The sequence below is a fragment of the Rattus rattus genome, chromosome 6 (assembly GCF_011064425.1).
Source record: "Rattus rattus isolate New Zealand chromosome 6, Rrattus_CSIRO_v1, whole genome shotgun sequence".
NCBI classification, from domain to species: domain Eukaryota; kingdom Metazoa; phylum Chordata; class Mammalia; order Rodentia; family Muridae; genus Rattus; species Rattus rattus.
The window spans coordinates 17324101-17342618 of NC_046159.1; positions in this window are offsets into that span (position 1 = coordinate 17324101).

Sequence of the window (18518 nt, forward strand, 5' to 3'; positions counted from 1 at the left end):
ATGATCACACTCATTTCCAAAAAAAACTTTTAATCCTGAATTCATAAATGGATAGTATGTTGCATTCAGCATTACCCATTATTGTTCATGGGGCAACACTCTAATCTTTGCTTAGCATATAACTCTGAACAAAACACTGAAACTTCAATCACGTGTTTTCATGAGACCATTAAGAGCATGTCACTCCTTCCTAGGTTTAGAGTAGCTATTATCAGGGATATGAACAGAAGCTGGTAGATTTTTAAGAGCTTCCAGAAGCTTCTCTAAGACACAAACTGGATAGATTTTCTAAGAGTGCAGGTGCTGGAAGAACAGAATAGGGAGGAAACTAGAGCAAAACTGAGAAAATGACACATCTACTGATCTGAGCTATTGCTGCTCTAGAAAACCCACATTTCTCCCTTATCTAAGAAGTTTGTGTCACAGTACCCACAGAAATATTAAAGGTGCTGAGACCTTTTTGCATCCTTATCTCTGTTGAGAGAGTATTATCTTTACCACAGAAGCTAACCACATGCACAGAGTACACTTCCTTGTGCTTTCTGCATATTGTTTGCCTCCTCTAATATCAAGCAAACAGGGGTGTAAACAAAAACTTCAGAGTTATTTGTTCATTACTGTAACCATAGAAATAGTGGAAAGAAAGGGGCCACCAGTGCACTTGAAAAAGAAGTTGGTAGTTAAGAGAAACTGAACACAGAGTGAGTGTTGCATTGTTTTTATGGCCAAAGGTTAGGAGGATGCCCATTAACTGTAAAGCCAAAGAGCAGTAATTTCCTCTAGGCTCTGTACAACTGAAATCTGAATAAATAGAAAAATGCCAACTGTAAGGGGCATAGTTAACATTGAAAAATATAATGATTGCAGAATGAATGGAATTAATCGATGATACTCCAATTTAGTTTCTTTGACCAAAGTGTATCACAACACAGAAAGTCCTGAGCTCACATGGCAAGGTAATACAAGCAAAACTTAAAAATATTTTACTTTTCTTGAGTTTTGTCTGTAAATTCATGTTTGTTAAAAAAAAACAAAAAAATACCTAACACACAAGACACACAAACACATACGTATATATACATATATACTATACACATATGCATACACATACATATATATCATATATGTCTATATATACACCCACAAACAGTCTCAATTTCTTGATTTTGTTTTAAAAGCCTTTGTTTCTGAAACCACAACTACCCAACCTCCTTTATGGTGAGACAAACACAAATCTAATCCAACGTTCAAACCTTCAGTCAAAACCTCAGACCTCAGTGACATCATTGCAGAGCTGCAAATGGCTCTTCCTGTCCCAGGCTGAGGTGAGGGACACCTGAGTAGTCACCAGCCCACAGGAAAGGGTTGATCACTTGCTTCTCTAGGACACTGGCTAGTGTCTCTTGGTGTTATCTTTTAAGGTGGAAATTTTACCACCATGATATACAGTAAACTTCACAGGTCTTAAAAAAACCAAACAGATCTCTTTTGAGATTTCCTGTGCTTGTATCCACCCTGTGCATTTAAAATGACAGTTATTTTAACACTCTGCCTTCCCTGCCTACCCATATAATCTTAGACTGGCTCACACACTGAGAGAAAAATAAGGAAGTTGATTCAGGAATATACAAAGAATGATATAAGGGGCCCAAATGGGGTTTATTGTGGATATCTGGTCTCTTCAGTATCCAGGGATAAAATTCACTCTTGGAGAAGACATACAGCAATCCATAAGACCTTTGTTCTTCATTCTCTCTTTTCTCACTGTGTTATACTTCAAAGCAGAGACTTTAATACACTTCCACTGCATCCTCTTCGGACTCTGCCAGTTCAGTTCCTCCTCCTTAAATCACTCATTCTTTTAAATTTTATTTCACTTTTGTAATGTGTGGTCTCATATAGTTCAGGATAGCCCAGAATTACTATGTAGCTGAGACAGCCATGAAACACCTTCTAATTTGTGAGCTCTGGAATTACAGGGGCTAGCATATCTAGCCTTCTTATCATTCATTATTTTACCTGTGGTGGTGTGCTTATTTTTCTTATTTTGATGAGAAGTTTTATGCTAGTTTATTATCCAATAAGCCCAGGAATTCTGCTATTACAACAGGAAATCCTGTTTGTGGTTCAACTTATCCTTAGCACTTTGTAATAAGCAACTCACTCTCTCTCACACACACACATTAAGTAAATATAAAGAAGTTTAATAGCACAATTTTCAAGTAATCTTGGCTATCATTCATTGTCCTGTCAATAATGTAGAGCAGCCATATTGAAAATGGCTAGTATTCCATGGAATCCAGTTTTGATTCCCAGAATCCACATATAACATCTAAGTGATTGTTTTATAGTTTATGGACATTTATTTACAGTTGGTTTTCATTTTAACTCACTACAAATTAGAATCAGCTGATCTTAGAGCCTGCATTTACAGGCTTCAATCATGGGCTAATAAATAGCTGGTTTCCAGAATCATAAAGATTTTCCATGCCACAGCGGAACTAAAAAAAAACTAAAAGGGCCCCAGCCTTCTTGACTGAACAACCACTGGATTGTCAGCTCCCTGAGAGAGAAATGCTGTGGAACTACTCAAAATGTTAAAACAACAGCCAGGAGGATGAAGCAGATAAGTGGGAATTCCACTCTGAATATTGAATCAGCTGTTGTTAAACCTATAGCGTTTGCAGAGTTAATAAGTCCTTATATATGTTATTTTAGGGTTACTAATTTGAATACAAATGGCACTTACAGGCTTATTTAGGTATCCCCAATGTAGTGAGTCATAGCTACGGTCACACTCATTGATTCTTAGGTGCCTCTGTCTTATCCCCAGTCTCTGTCTCATCCTGGACACTGAAACAAACAAACTTTGAAAGGGATGGTTTATTCATTTGACATGTTACTACTGGATGTTTAAGGAATATGCAACAAGCATATATGTGAAGGCTGAAAGCAGAAATTACAGAGAAACTCTCTGGCTCAGGCTAGATATTTTTCTTTCTTCCCTTTCTTTTTTTCAATTTATCTATCTATCTATCTATCTATCTATCTATTTATTGCCCACTCTTCCCTCCTCCCACTAACACTCTCACAAGCTTCTCCCCCATTAATCCTTCCCCTTTTCCTCAGAGAAGGGGAAATCCTCTAAGGGTAAGAATTTCATCTTGCACCTCCAACTACAGCAGGCACATCCTCTCCCTCCAAGTTTAGATAAGGCAGTCCTTATTGGAGAAAGTGATCCAAAGTTAAGTAACAGAATAGCAGCAGACTCCACTCCAATTCTTAGGGGACCCATGTGAAAACTAAGACATACATATGTTAAAGATGTTTAGGAGTCCTAGGTCCAGCCCTTGCATGCTTTGTGGTTGGTGCTTTAGTCTCTGTAAGGACCCATGGACCCAAGTCAGTTGTCTCCGTAGGAATTCTTGTAGAATTTTTGACCGTCAGGCTCCCTCAATCCTACCCTCGCATCTTCCACAAGACTTCCTGAGCCTTGCCTTATGTTTGACTGTGGGAACACTACATCTCTTTCCATCATCTGCTGGATGAAGACTTTCAAGAGACAGTTATTCTGCAAGCATAGTAGAACATCATTAATATGTGAGGTTTTGGCTTTTTCCAAAATTACGGGTTTCAAGTTGGGGCAGTCATTGGCTGTACATTCCTACCATTTCTGTTCCATTTTTACTCAAGTGTATCTTGTAGGCTGAACACACTTTGAGTCAAAGGTGTTGTGGGTAGATTGGAGCCTATTTCCCTGCACTGGTACTATCAGTTTGCTAGAGGTAGCCATTATATGGTGGTCTTCATATTTCCAGCTGCCAGGAGTCTCAACTAGGATCATCTTCACAAACACCCAGATACTTCTCCCATGCAAGGTCTCAAGCCATTCCCAGAGATGCCCCCCAACTGATTTCCTTTCTCTCTTTCAGCTCTTTTATACACTCCCTTGCCACACCTGATCTCCATCTCCATTATTCTCCTCACACATCCTCACATGTAGTTTCCTCCATTTATCCATCTCTGGTATATATTTTATTACCCCTTCTGAGAGAAAAACAAGCGCCTGCCACTTGAGTCCTCTTTGTAAATTAGTTTCTATGAATCTGTGGATAGTAGCATGGGTATGCTGTAATTTATGGCTAATGTCTGCCTGTAAGTGTGTACATATTATGTGTGTATTTCTGTTTCATAGTTGCCTCAATCAGGATGAGACTTTCTAGTTACATTAATTTATAGCAAACTTCATGACCTTTTTGTTTTAATAGCTGCATAGCATTGAAACAAATTGAGTGCCAGTGGAGGGAAATGGGCACCAATCTATCCATTGTGTAGATGTACCACATTTTCCTTATACATTACTCAGCAGAGGAACATCTAAATTGTTTCACATTCCTGCCTATTATTAATAAATCTGATATGTACATAGTTGAGCAGATGTCCTTGTGATGTGATGGAGCATTTTTTTAAGTATAGGGCCATGCATGGTATAGCTGAATCTTGTAGTAGAACTTTTTTCCATTTCCTGAGAAATTGACAAATTGATTTCCAGGGTGGTTGAACAAATATGCGTTCCTGCCACTACTAGAGGAGTATTTCTAATGCTCCACATCCTTGCCAGTGTATGCTAACCCTTAAGTTTTTTTTATTTTTATTGGATATCTTTATTTACATTTCAAATATTATCCTCCTTGCCAGTTTCCCATTGATTAACCCTCATTTTTTGAATGTTTCACAGTCCTTCCATATTCCTTTGTTTAGAATTCTCTGTTTATATCTGTACTCCAATTTTAATTGGGTTGTTTGGATTATGTGTATAACTTCTCACTTGTTTTATATATTTTGGATATTATCCCTCTTTCAGAAGTAGAGCTGAGGAAGACATTTTCTAATCTCTAGGCTCTTATTTTATCCTAAAGAAAGTGTCCTTTGCCTTACATAATTTTTCAGTTTCATAAAGTCCCATTTACTGTTGATCTTAGTGTCTGAGCTGTAAGTGTTCTCTTCATAGAGTTGTGTCTTGTACCAATGAGTTCAAGGCTATTCCAATCTTTCTGTCCTTTTAAATTTTGTATTTATGGTTTTATGTTGATCCTCTTTAACTTAACCTTTGTGCTGTGTGATAAACAAGAATCTATTTGCTTTCTTCTACATGTAGGCATCCATTTAAACCAGCATCAGTTGTTGAAGATGCTCTCTCCCATTTTCATTGTATAGATTTTACTTTTTTGTAAAAAAAATTAAGTGTCTGTAGGTGTGTGGTTTTACTTCTGTCTTTGATTTGATTCTATTAATTAGCCTATCTGTTTTTATACCAATACAATGCATATTTCATTTCTATTGCACAGTAATGAAGCTTTAAGTAAGTCAGATGATACTTCCAGAATTTCTTTTACTGTGCAGGATTATTTTAGCTACCCTGTACTTCATGAATTTTTGTTTTTCCATATGAAGTTGATAATTACACTTTCAAGGTCTGTAAAAACTTGCTTGGGAATTTTCATGGGAATTGCATTAAGTTTGTGGATTGATTTTGGCAAGGTATCCATTTCCACTATGTTAACCCTATCCATCTACATGTAGCACCCATTATAACTTTTAAAAGTTAAAAATAGTTAAAAAATACTTTCAATATTTTGAAATTCCAAGTGGTTTTTAGAAATTCAGCATTCTTGATTGTGGCTACTGTTTTATGAAATGTATGTTACAAACCTTAATTGAGGACAGAAAATACATGACCTAGAAAAATTATTTCTAAGTACAACCCAAAGGCTTTTATTTCAATCCATGTTCGGTAGTAGTTTCTGACTTCTTTTTCTCATCCATGGGTTTCTGGACCAAAAGGACCCACGTACTCCCACTTCTCTGCACAGTAAGTAATTAGATAAACAGTACTACACGACAGGCTGTCTCCAAAACAAAGTTTAAAGTGAAAAATAAGTTCATTTAAGCTGAATGAGCAATCCAGAAAAATCTGTACCAAGGGCAATGTATACATAAGTATTACTCAAAGAGGTTTCTCCAATGGTTGATAGTACATACTATTTAGAGGGGCCTACAACAGCTTATTCAGGGTCCATATTCCTGAGTGTTCTTGAGCATTCTTACTATTTCTCCTCATGAAAATCTTGTATAAAAGATGTCATTGAGTCTTCTGTGGGGTCACAGGTTCTCTGGTTCAGGTAATGACAATTTTATGTCCAAAATAGAACTAACAGCTACAAATCTGTCTTCAAAGTGGAACTGGGATGTACATTTCCAATCTTGCCACTCAGAAAGTCATTCAATAGGGATCAGCAAGTCAAATCCATCTTTTTCTATAGAATGAATTTGAAACTAGGTTGCCTTATGGAATCCTGATTTCACAAAAACAAAAACAAACAAACAAATATACTCATCTCACTGTAGGCAAATAAACATTATTTTACTTTAATCCACAAAGTGTATGGTCTTCATTAGAACACCCCTAAGAAGCTAGTACACACTTAAAAAATAGCAAAAATCCTAACTTGTTGTTTGCCATTTTGTCCTAATGACAGTATTCTTTGCCTTACAGAACCTTTGTAATTTTATGAGGTCCCTTTTGTCAATTCTTGATCTTAGAGCATAAACCATTGGTGGTCTGTTCAGGAAATTTTCCGCAGTGGCCGTGTATTCAAGAATCTTCCCCATTATTTCTTCTATTAGTTTGAGTGCATCTTGTTTTATATGGAGGTCCTTGATCTACTTGGACTTGAGCTTTTTTTGGGTCAATAAAAATGGACTGATTTGTATTCTTCTAAAAGCTGACCTCCAGTTGAACCAGCACCATTTGTTGAAAAATTATATCTTGTCCATTGGATGATTTTAGCTCCTTTATCAAAGACCAAGTGACCATAGGTTTATGGGTTCATTTCTGGGTTTTCAATTGCATTCCATTGATCTATCTTTCTTTTTCTATACCAATACCATAGAGTTTTTTATCACAATTCCTCTTTAATACAGCTTGAGGCTGGAAATCATGATTCCCCAGTAGTTACTTCGTGTTGAGAGATAATCTGATGACGAGAGGCAAGCACAGTAACCAAAACAACAGAAACCAAGACTACATGACATCATTGGAGCCCAATTTTCCCACCAAAGCAAACATGGAATATCCAAACACACCAGAAAAGCAAGATCTAGATTCAAAATCATATTTGATCATGATGCTGGAGGACTTGAAGAAAGACATGAAGAACTCCCTTAGAGAAACACAGGAAAACTTAAATAAACAAGTAGACGCCTACAGAGAGGAATCACGAAAATCCCTGAAAGAATTCCAGGAAAACACAATCAAACAATTAAAGGAATTAAAAATGGAAATAGAACCAATCAAGAAAGAACACATGGAAACAACCCTGGATATAGAAAACCAAAAGAAGAGACAAGGAGCCATCGATACAAGCTTCAGCAAGAGAATACAGAGATAGAAGAGAGAATCTCAGGAGCAGAAGATTACATAGAAATCATGGACTCAACTGTCAAAGATAATGTAAATCAGAAAAAGCTACTGGCCAAAAACATACAGGAAATCCAGGACTCAATAAGAAGATCAAACCTAAGGATAATAGGTATAGAAGAGAGTGAAGACTCCCAGCTCAAAGGACCAGTAAATATCTTCAACAAAATCATAGAAGAAAACTTCCCTAACCTAAAGAAAGAGATACCCATAAGCATACAAGAAGCCTACAGAACTCCAAATAGATTGGACCAGAAAAGAAAATCCTCCCGTCACATAATAGTCAAAACACCAAGCGCACAAAATAAAGAAAGAATATTAAAAGCAGTAAGGGAAAAAGGTCAAGTAATATATAAAGGCAGACCTATCAGAACCACACATGACTTCTCACCAGAGACTATGAAAGCCAGAAGATCCTGGACAGATGTCATACAGACCCTAAGAGAACACAAATGCCAGCCCAGGTTACTGTATCCTGCAAAACACTCAATTAACATAGATGGAGAAACCAAGATATTCCATGACAAAACCAAATTTACACAATATCTTTCTACAAATCCAGCGCTACAAAGGATAATAAATGGTAAAGCCCAACATAAGGAGGCAAGCTACACCCTAGAAGAAGCAAGAAACTAATCATCTTGGCAACAAAACAAAGAGAAGAAAACCACACAAACATAACCTCACATCCAATTATGAATATAACAGGAAGCAATAATCACTATTCCTTAATATCTCTCAACATCAATGGTCTCAACTCCCCAATAAAAAGACATAGATTAACAAACTGGATATGCAACGAGGACCCTGCATTCTGCTGCCTAAAGGAAACACAACTCAGAGACAAAGACAGACACTACCTCAGAGTGAAAGGCTGGAAAACAACTTTCCAAGCAAATGATTGGAAGAAGCAAGCTGGAGTAGCCATTCTAATATCACATAAAATCAATTTTCAACTAAAAGTCATTAAAAGATAAGGAAGGACACTTCATATTCATCAAAGGAAAAGATGAACTCTCAATCCTAAATATCTATGGCCCAAATACAAGGGCACCTACATACATAAAAGAAACATTACTAAAGCTCAAAACACACATTGCACCTCACACAATAATAGTAGGAGATTTCAGCACCCCACTCTCATCAATGGACAGATCATGGAAACAGAAATTAAACAGAGATGTAGAAAGACTAAGAGAAGTCATGAACCAAATGGACTTAACAGATATTTATAGAACATTCTATCCTAAATCAAAAGGATATACATTCTTCTCAGCTCCTCATGGTACTTTCTCCAAATTTGACCATATAATTGGTCAAAAAACGGGCCTCAACAGGTACAGAAAGATAGAAATACTCCCATGCGTGCTATCAGACCGCCACGGCCTAAAGCTGGTCTTCAATAATAATCAGGGAAGAATGCCCACATATACATGGAAGTTGAACAATGCTCTACTCAACGATAACCTGGTCAAGGAAGAAATAAAGAAAGAAATTAATGACTTCTTAGAATTTAATGAAAATGAAGGTACAACATACCCACACTTATGGGACACAATGAAAGCTGTGCTAAGAGGAATACTCATAGCTCTGAGTGCCTGCAGAAAGAAACAGGAAAGAGCATATGTCACCAGCTTGACAGCACACCTAAAAGATCTAGAACAAAAAGAAGCAAATACACCCAGGAGGAGTAGAAGGCAGGAAATAATCAAACTCAGAGCTGAAATCAACCAAGTAGAAACAAAAAGGATCATAGAAAGAATCAACAGAACCAAAAGTTGGTTCTTTGAGAAAATCAACAAGATAGATAAACCCTTAGCCAAACTAACCTGAGGACACAGAGAGTGTGTCCAAATTAACAAAATCAGAAATGAAAAGGAAGACATAACTACAGAATCAGAGGAAATTCAAAAATCATTAGATTTTACTATAAAAGCCTATATTCAACAAAACTTGAAAATCTGCAAGAAATGGACAATTTCCTAGACAGATACCAGGTACCAAAGTTAAATCAGGAACAGATAAACCAGTTAAACAACCCCATAACTCCTAAGGAAATAGAAGCAGTCATTTAAGGTCTCCCAACCAAAAAGAGCCCAGATCCAAACAGGTTTAGTGCAGAAATCTATCAGACCTTTATAGAAGACCTCATGCCAATATTATCCAAACGATTCCACAAAATTGAAATAGATGGAGCACTACCGAATTCCTTCTATGAAGCCACAATTACTCTTATACCTAAACCACACAAAGACCGAAAAAAGAAAGAGAACTTCAGACCAATTTCTCTTATGAATATCGACGCACAAATACTCAATAAAATTCTGGCAAACCGAATTCAAGAGCACATCAAAACAATCATCCACCATGATCAAGTAGGCTTTATCCCAGGCATGCAGGGATGGTTTAATATATGGAAAACCATCAACGTGATCCATTATACAAACAAACCGAAAGAACAAAACCACATGATCATTTCATTAGATGCTGAGAAAACATTTGACAAAATTCAACACCCCTTCATGTTAAAAGTCCTGGAAAGAATAGGAATTCAAGGCCCATACCTAAACATAATAAAAGCCATATACAGCAAACCAGTTGCTAACATTAAACTAAATGGAGAGAAACTTGAAGCAATCCCACTACAATCAGGGACTAGACAAGGCTGCCCACTCTCTCCCTACTTATTCAATATAGTTCTTGAAGTTCTAGCCAGAGCAATCAGACAACAAAAGGAGGTCAAGGGGATACAGATTGGAAAAGAAGAAGTCAAAATATCACTATTTGCAGATGATATGATAGTATATTTAAGTGATCCCAAAAGTTCCACCAGAGAACTACTAAAGCTGATAAACAACTTCAGCAAAGTGGCTGGGTATAAAATTAACTCAAATAAATCAGTATCCTTCCTCTACACTAAAGAGAAACAAGCCAAGAAAGAAATTACGGAAATGTCACCCTTCATAATAGACCCAAATAATATAAAGTACCTCGGTGTGACCTTAACAAAGCAAGTAAAAGATCTGTACAATAAGAACTTCAAGACTCTGAAGAAAGAAATTGAAGAAGACCTCAGAAGATGGAAAGATCTCCCATGCTCATGGATTGGCAGGATTAATATAGTAAAAATGGCCATTTTACCAAAAGCGATCTACAGATTCAATGCAATCCCCATCAAAGTACCAATCCATTTCTTCAGAGAGTTAGACAGAACAATTTGCAAATTCATCTAGAATAACAAAAAACCCATGATAGCTAAAACTATCCTAAACAATAAAAGGACCTCTGGAGGAATCACTATCCCTGAACTCAGTCAGTATTACAGAGCAATAGTGATAAAAAACTGCATGGTATTGGTACAGAGACAGACAGATAGACCAATGGAAGAGAATTGAAGACCCAGAAATCAACCCACACACCTGTGGGCACTTGATTTTTGACAAAGGTGCCAAAACCATCAAATGGAAAAAAGATAGCATTTTCAGCAAATGGTGCTGGTTCAACTGGAGGTCAACATGTAGAAGAATGCAGATCGATGCATGCTTATCAACCTGTACAAAGCTTAAGTCCAAGTGGATCAAGGACCTCCACATCAAACCAGATACACTCAAACTTATAGAAAAAAAAACTAGGGCAGCATCTCCAACACATGGGCACTGGAAACAATTTCCTGAACAAAACACCAATGGCTTATGCTCTAAGATCAAGAATCGACAAATGGGATCTCATAAAACTGCAAAGCTTCTGTAAGGATAAGGACACTGGTGTTAGGACAAAACGACAACCAACAGATTGGGAAAAGGTCTTTACCAATCCTACAACAGATAGAGGCCTTATATCCAAAATATACAAAGAACTCAAGAAGTTAGATCACAGGGAGACAAATAACCCTATTAAAAAATGGGGCTCAGAGCTAAACAAAGAATTCACAGCTTAGGAATGCCGAATGGTTGAGAAACACCTAAAGAAATGTTCAACATCTTTAGTCATAAGGGAAATGCAAACAAAACAACCCTGAGATCTCACCTCACACCAGTGAGAAGGCTAAGATCAAAAACTCAGGTGACAGCAAATGCTGGCATGTGGGGCAGGCTCTGAATGGGAGTTCCATCTGCCTCTGTTCTAAACACTGCCTCCCTATTTCCTCCCAAGGGTATTCTTGTTCCCCTTTTAAAGAAGGAGTGAAACATTCTCATTTTGGTCTTCCTTTGAGTTTCATGTGTTCTGTATATCTAGAGAAATTCAAGCATTTGGGCGAATAGACACTTATCAATGAGTGCATACCATATGTGTATTTTTGTGATTGGGTTACCTCACTCAGGATGATATTTTCCAGTTCCATCAATTTGCCTATGAATTTTATAAAGTCATTTTTTGATAGCAGAGTAATAGTCCATTGTGTAGATGTACCATATTTTCTGTATCCATTCTTCAGTTGAAGGGAATCTGGGTTCTTTCCAGCTTCTGGCTGTTATAAATAAGGCTGCTGTGAACATAGTGGAGCATGTGTCTTTCTTTTATGTTGGAGCATCTTTTGGGTATATGCCCAAGACAGGTATAGCTGGGTCCTCAGTTAGTTCAATGTTCAATTCTCTGAGGATCCTCCAGACTGATTTCTAGAATGGTTGCACCAGTCTGCAATCCCACCAAAAATGGAGGAGTGTTCCACTTTCTCCACATCCTCGACAGCATTTGCTGTCACCTGAGTTTTTGATCCTAGCCATTCTCACTGGTGTGAGGTGGAATCTCAGGGTTGTTTTGATTTGCATTTCCCTTATAACTAAAGATGTTGAACATTTCTTTAGGTGTTTCTCAGCCGTTCAGAATACCTCAGCAGTGAATTCTTTGTTTAGCTCTGAACCCCGTTTTTTAATAGGGTTATTTGTCTCCCTGTGATCTAACTTCTTGAGTTCTTTGTATATTTTGGATATAAGGCCTCTATCTGTTGTAGGATTGGTAAAGATATTTTCCCAATCTGTTGTTGCCGTTTTGTCCTAACACCAGTGTCCTTATCCTTACAGAAGCTTTGCAGTTTTATGAGATCCCATTTGTCGATTCTTGATCTTAGAGCATAAGCCATTGATGTTTTGTTCAGAAAATTTTCTCCAGTGCCCATGTGTTCGAGATGCTTCCCCACTTTTTCTTCTATTAGTTTGAGTGTATCCTGTTTGATGTGGAGGTCCTTGATCCACTTGGACTTAAGCTTTGTACAGGGTGATAAGCATGGATCGATCTGCATTCTTCTACATGCTGACCTCCAGTTGAACCAGCACCATATCCTGAAAAAGCTATCCTTTTTCCATTGGATGTTTTTGGCTCCTTTATCAAAAATCAAGTGACCATAGGTGTGTGGGTTGATTTCTGGGTCTTCAATTCTATTCCACTGGTCTATCTGTCGGTCTCTGTACCAATACCTTGCAGTTTTTATTACTATTGCTCTGTAATACTGCTTGAGTTCATGGATAGTGATTCCCCCAGAAGTCCTTTTATTGTTGAGGATAGTTTTAGCTATCCTGGGTTTTTTGTTATTCCAGATGAATTTGCAAATTGTTCTGTCTAACTCTCTGAAGAATTGGATGGGTATTTTGATGGGGATTGCACTGAATCTGTAGATCGCTTTTGGTAAAATAGCCATTTTTACTATGTTAGTCCTGCCAATACATGACCATGGGAGATCTTTCAATCTTCTCAGATCTTCTTCAATTTCTTCACAGGCTCGAACTTCTTATCACACAGAACTTTTACTTGCTTGGTTAAAGTCACACCAAGGTTTTTTATATTATTTTGGACTATTATGAAGGGTGTCGTTTGCCTAATTTCTTCTTTGGCTTTTCTCTTTTGTGTAGAGGAAGACTACTGATTTATTTGATTTAATTTTATACCCAGCCACTTTGCTGAAGGTGTTTATCAGGTTTAGTAGTTCTCTATTGGAACTTTGGGATCGCTTAAATATACTATCCTATCATCGGCAAAGAGCGATATTTTGACTTCTTCTTTTCCAATCTGTATAACCTTGATCTCCTTTTGTTGTCTGATGGCTTTGGCTAGAACTTCAAGAACTATATTGAATAAGTAGGGAGAGAGTGGGCAGCCTTGTCTAGTATCTGATTTCAGTAGGATTGCTTCAAGTTTCTCTCCATTTAGTTTAATGTTAGTGACTGGTTTGCTGTATATGGCTTTTACTATGTTCAGGTCTGCGACTTGAATTCCTATTCTTTCCAGGACTTTTATCATGAAGGGGTTTAGAATTTTTTCAAATGCTTTCTCAGCATCTAATGAAATGATCATGTGGTTTTGTTCTTTCAGTTTGTTTACATAATGGATTACATTGATGGTTTTCTGTACATTAAACCATCCCTGCTTGCCTGGGATGAAGCAGACTTGTTCATTATGGATGATTGTTTTGATGTGCTCTTGGATTCCGTTTGCCAGAATTTTATTGAGTATATTTTGATATACTCAATAATATTTTGATATATTGATATTCATAAGGGAAATTGGTCTGAAGTTCTCTTTCTTTGTTGGTTCTTCGTGTGGTTTAGGTATAACAGTATTGTGGCTTCATAGAAGGAATTTGGTAGCGCTCCATCTGTTTCAATTTTATGGATTTGTTTGGATAGCATTGCTATGAGGTCTTCTATGAAGGTCTGATAGAATTCTGCACTTAACCCATCTGGACCTGGACTCTTTTTGTTTGGGAGCCTTTAATGACTGCTTCTATTTCGTTAGGAGTTATGGGGATGTTTAAATGGTTTATCTGTTCCTGATTTAGTTAAGTACCTGGTATATGTCTAAGAAAATGTCCAATTCCTGCACATTTTCAAGTTTTGTTGAATATAGGCTTTTGTAGTAGGATCTGATGATTTTTTGAATTTCCTCTGATTCTGTACCTATATCTCCCTTTTCATTTCTGATTTTGTTAATTTGTACACACTCTGTGTGTCCTCTTGTTAGGCTGGCTAAGGGTTTATCTATCTTGTTGATTTTCTCAAAGAACCAACTTTTGGTTCTGTTGATTCTTTGTATGGTCCTTTTTGTTTCTACTTGGTTGATTTTAGCTCTGAGTTTGATTATTTCTGGACTTCTACTCCTCCTGTGTGTATTTGCTTCTTTTTCTGCTAGAGCTTTTAGGTGTGCTGTCAAGCTACTAATATATGCTTTCTCCTGTGTCTTTCTCAGAGCTCAGAGCTATGAGATTTCCTCTAAACACAGCTTTCATTGTGTCCCATAAGTTTGGGTATGTTATATCTTCATTTTCATTTAATTCTAAGAAGTCTTTAATTTCTTTCTTTATTTCTTCCTTGACCAGGTTATCATTGATATAGAGCATTGTTCAACTTCCATGTATATGCGGACATTCTTCCCTTATTGCTATTGAACACCAGCTTTAGCCTGTGGTGGTCTGATAGGATGCATGGGATTATTTCTATATTTCTGTATCTATTGAGGCCTATTTTATGACTGACTACATGGTCAATTGTGGAGAAAGTCCCATGAGGTGGTAATAATAAGGTATATCCTTTTGTTTTAGGATAGAATGTTCTATAGTTATCTGTTAAGTGCATTTGGTTCATGATTTCCTTAGTCTGTCTACGTCTCTGTTTAATTTCTGTTACCATGATCTATCCATTGATGAGAGTTGGGTGTTGAAATCTCCTACTATTATTGTGTGAGGTGCAATGTTTGATTTGAGCTTTAGTATGGTTTCTTTTATGTATGTGGTGCCCTTGTATTTGGAGCATAGATATTTAGGATTGAGAGTTCATCTTGGTGGATTTTTCCTTTGATGAATATGAAGTGTCCTTCCTTATCTTTTTTGATGACTTTTATTTGAAAATCAATTTTATTCGATATTAGAATGGCTACTGCAGCCTCCTTCTTCAGAATATTTGCTTGGAAAGTTGTTTTCCAGTCTTTCACTCTGAGGTAGTGTCTCTCTTTGTCTCTGAGGTGTGTTTCCTGTAGGCAGCAGAATGCAGGGTCCTCATTGCGTATCCAGTTTGTTAATCTATGTCTTTTTTATTGGTAATTGAGTCCATTGATTGTCAAAGATATTAAGGAATAGTGATTATTGCTTCCTGTTATATTCATATTTGGATGTGAGATTATGTTTGTGTGCTTTTCTTCTCTTTGTTTTGTTGCCAAGATCTTTAGTTTCTTGCTTTCCCTAGGGTGTAGCTTTCCTCCTTATGTTGGGCTTTATCATTTATTACCCTTTGTAGCGCTGGATTTGTAGAAAGATATTGTGTAAATTTGGTTTTCTCATGGAATATCTTGGTTTCTCCATCTATGTTAATTGAGAGTTTTGCAGGATATAGTATCCTAGGCTGGCATTTGTGTTCTCTTAGGGTCTGTATGACATCTGTCCAGGATCTTCTGGCTTTCATAGTCTCTGGTGAGAAGTCTGGTGTGATTCTAATAGGTCTGCCTTTATATGTTACTTGACCTTTTTCCCTTACTGCTTTTAATATTCTTTCTTTATTTTGTGCATTTGGTGTTTTGACTATTATGTGACAGGATTTTCTTTTCTGGTCCAATCTATTTGGAGTTCTGTAGGCTTCTTGTATGTTTATGTGCATCTTTTTCTTTAGGTAAGGGACATTTTCTTGTATGATTTTGTTGAAGATATTTACTGGTCCTTTGAGCTAGGAGTCTTCACTCTCTTCTATACCTATTATCCTTAGGTTTGATCTTCTCATTGAGTCCTGGATTTCCTGTATGTTTTGGACCAGTAGCTTTTTCTATTTTACATTTTCTTTGACCGTTGTTTCAGTGATTTCTATGGACTCTTCTGTTCCTGAGATTCTCTCTTCTATCTCTTGTATTCTGTTTGTGTCACTTGTATCTGCAGCTCCTTATCTCTTCCTTTGGTTTTCTACATCCAGGGTTGTTTCCCTGTTTGGTTTCTTTATTGCTTCTATTTCCATTTTTAATTCCTCCACCTGTTTGATTGTGTTTTCCTGGAATTCTTTCAGGGATTTTTATGATTCCTCTCAGTAGGCTTCTACTTGTTTATTTATGTTTTCCTGCGTTTCTCTAAGGGATTTCTTCAAGTCTTTCTTGAAGTCCTCTAGCATCATGATCAAATATTATTTTAAATCTAGATTTTGCCTTTCTGGTGTGTTTGTATATTCGGTTTTTCCCTTTGTGGGAGAATTGGGCTCTGATGATGACATGTAGTCTTGGTTTCTATTGCTTGGGCCCTGCACTTGCCTCATATCATCAGGTTGTCTCTGGTGTTACCTTGTTCTGCTATTTCTGACAGTGGCTAGACTGTCCTATAAGCCTGTGTGTCAGGAGTGCTGTAGACCTGTTTTCCTGTTTTCTTTCAGCCTGTTATGGGAACAGGGTGTTCTGCTTTTGGGCGTGTTCTGCATCTGGGCACCGGGGTCCCAGATATCCTAAGGTGTTTTCTCTGGAGTCAGAAATGTGGGCAGAGTGTAGTCACTTCTGGCTTCCCAGGCATGTATGCCCCTCTAAAGGTTTAGTTCTCTTTCCCAAGGGTTTTGGGTGCTGAGAACTCTTGACCGATTCCCTTCAGGTCTGGTAGTGTCTAGACTGATGAGGATCTGTTGATAGATTTCTTACATTGAACCATCCCTGCATCCCTAGGATGAAGCCTATTTGATCATGATAGGTGAATGTTTTGATGTGTTCTTGGATTTGGTTTGTGAAAACTCTATTGAGTATTTTTGCATTGATATTCATAAGCCAAATTGGTCTGAAGAACTCTTTCTTTGTTTGGTCTTTGTGTTTAGGTATAAGTAAGATTGTGTCTTTGTAGAAGGAATTGGGTAGTGTTCATTCTATTTCTATTTTGTGAAAGAGTTTGAAGACTATTGCTATGAGGACTTCTATGAAGGTCTGACAGAGTTCTGCACTAAACCTGTCTGGTACTGTAAGTTTTTGGTTGGGAGACATTTAATGACTACTTCTAATTCTTTAGACGTTTTGAGACAGTTTAGATGGTATACGTAATCCTTATTTAACTTTAGTAACTGATTTCTATATAGGATATTGTCCATATCATCCAGATTTGCCAGTCGTTTTAAATATAGGCTTTTGCAGAATGATCTGGGGATTTTATGAATTTCCTCAGATTCTGTTTTCTGTCTCCCTATTTAATTCACATTTTATTAATTTGGATAACCTACTTGTGCCCACTGGTTAGTCTGACTAAGGGTTTCTCTATCTTGTTGATTTTTTCAAAGAATCAGCTCCTGGTTTCCTTTAATTTTTGTACAGTTCATTTTATTTCTGCTTTGTTGATTTCTGCCCTGAGTTTAATAATTTCCTGCCAGTACCTCTCCTAGGTGTATTTGCTTCATTTTCATTAGTGCTTTTAGGTGTGCTGTCAGGCTGCTGATGTATGCTCTCTGCTGTGTCTTTTTGGAGGCACTTAGTGCTATGAGTTTTCCTCTCAGCACTGATTTATTGTATCTTATGCGTTTGGGTATGTTGTGACTTCATTTTCATTAAATTCGAAAATATCTTTAGTTTATTTCTTCCTTGATCAAGTTATCATTGAGTAGAGCATTGTTCAGCAACCATGTGTATGTGGACTTTCTGACATTTTTGTTATTATTGAAGACCTGCCGTAATCCGTGGTGATCTGATAGAATGCATGGATTATTTCACACTTCTTGTATCTGTGGAGGCCTGTTTTGTGACCAATTGTATGGTCAATTTTGGAGAAGGTAACAGGAGATGCTGAGAAGAAGGTATATCCTTTTTAACATTAAAAGTTTTATAGATAATTGCTAAATCCATTTGGTTCATAATCTCTGTTAGTTCCTCTGTGTCTCTGTTTAGTTTCTGTATCCATGGTCTGTCCATTTATGAGAGTGGTGTATTTAAGTCTCCCACTACTATTGTGTGAGGTACAATGTGTGCTTTGAACTTTAGTAGGATTTCTTTTATGAATAGAGGTACCCTTGCATTTGAAGCATAGACATTCAGAACTGAGAGTTCATCTTGGTGGATTTTCCTTTGATGAAGTGTCCTTCCTTATCATTTTTCATAACTTTTGGTTGAAAGT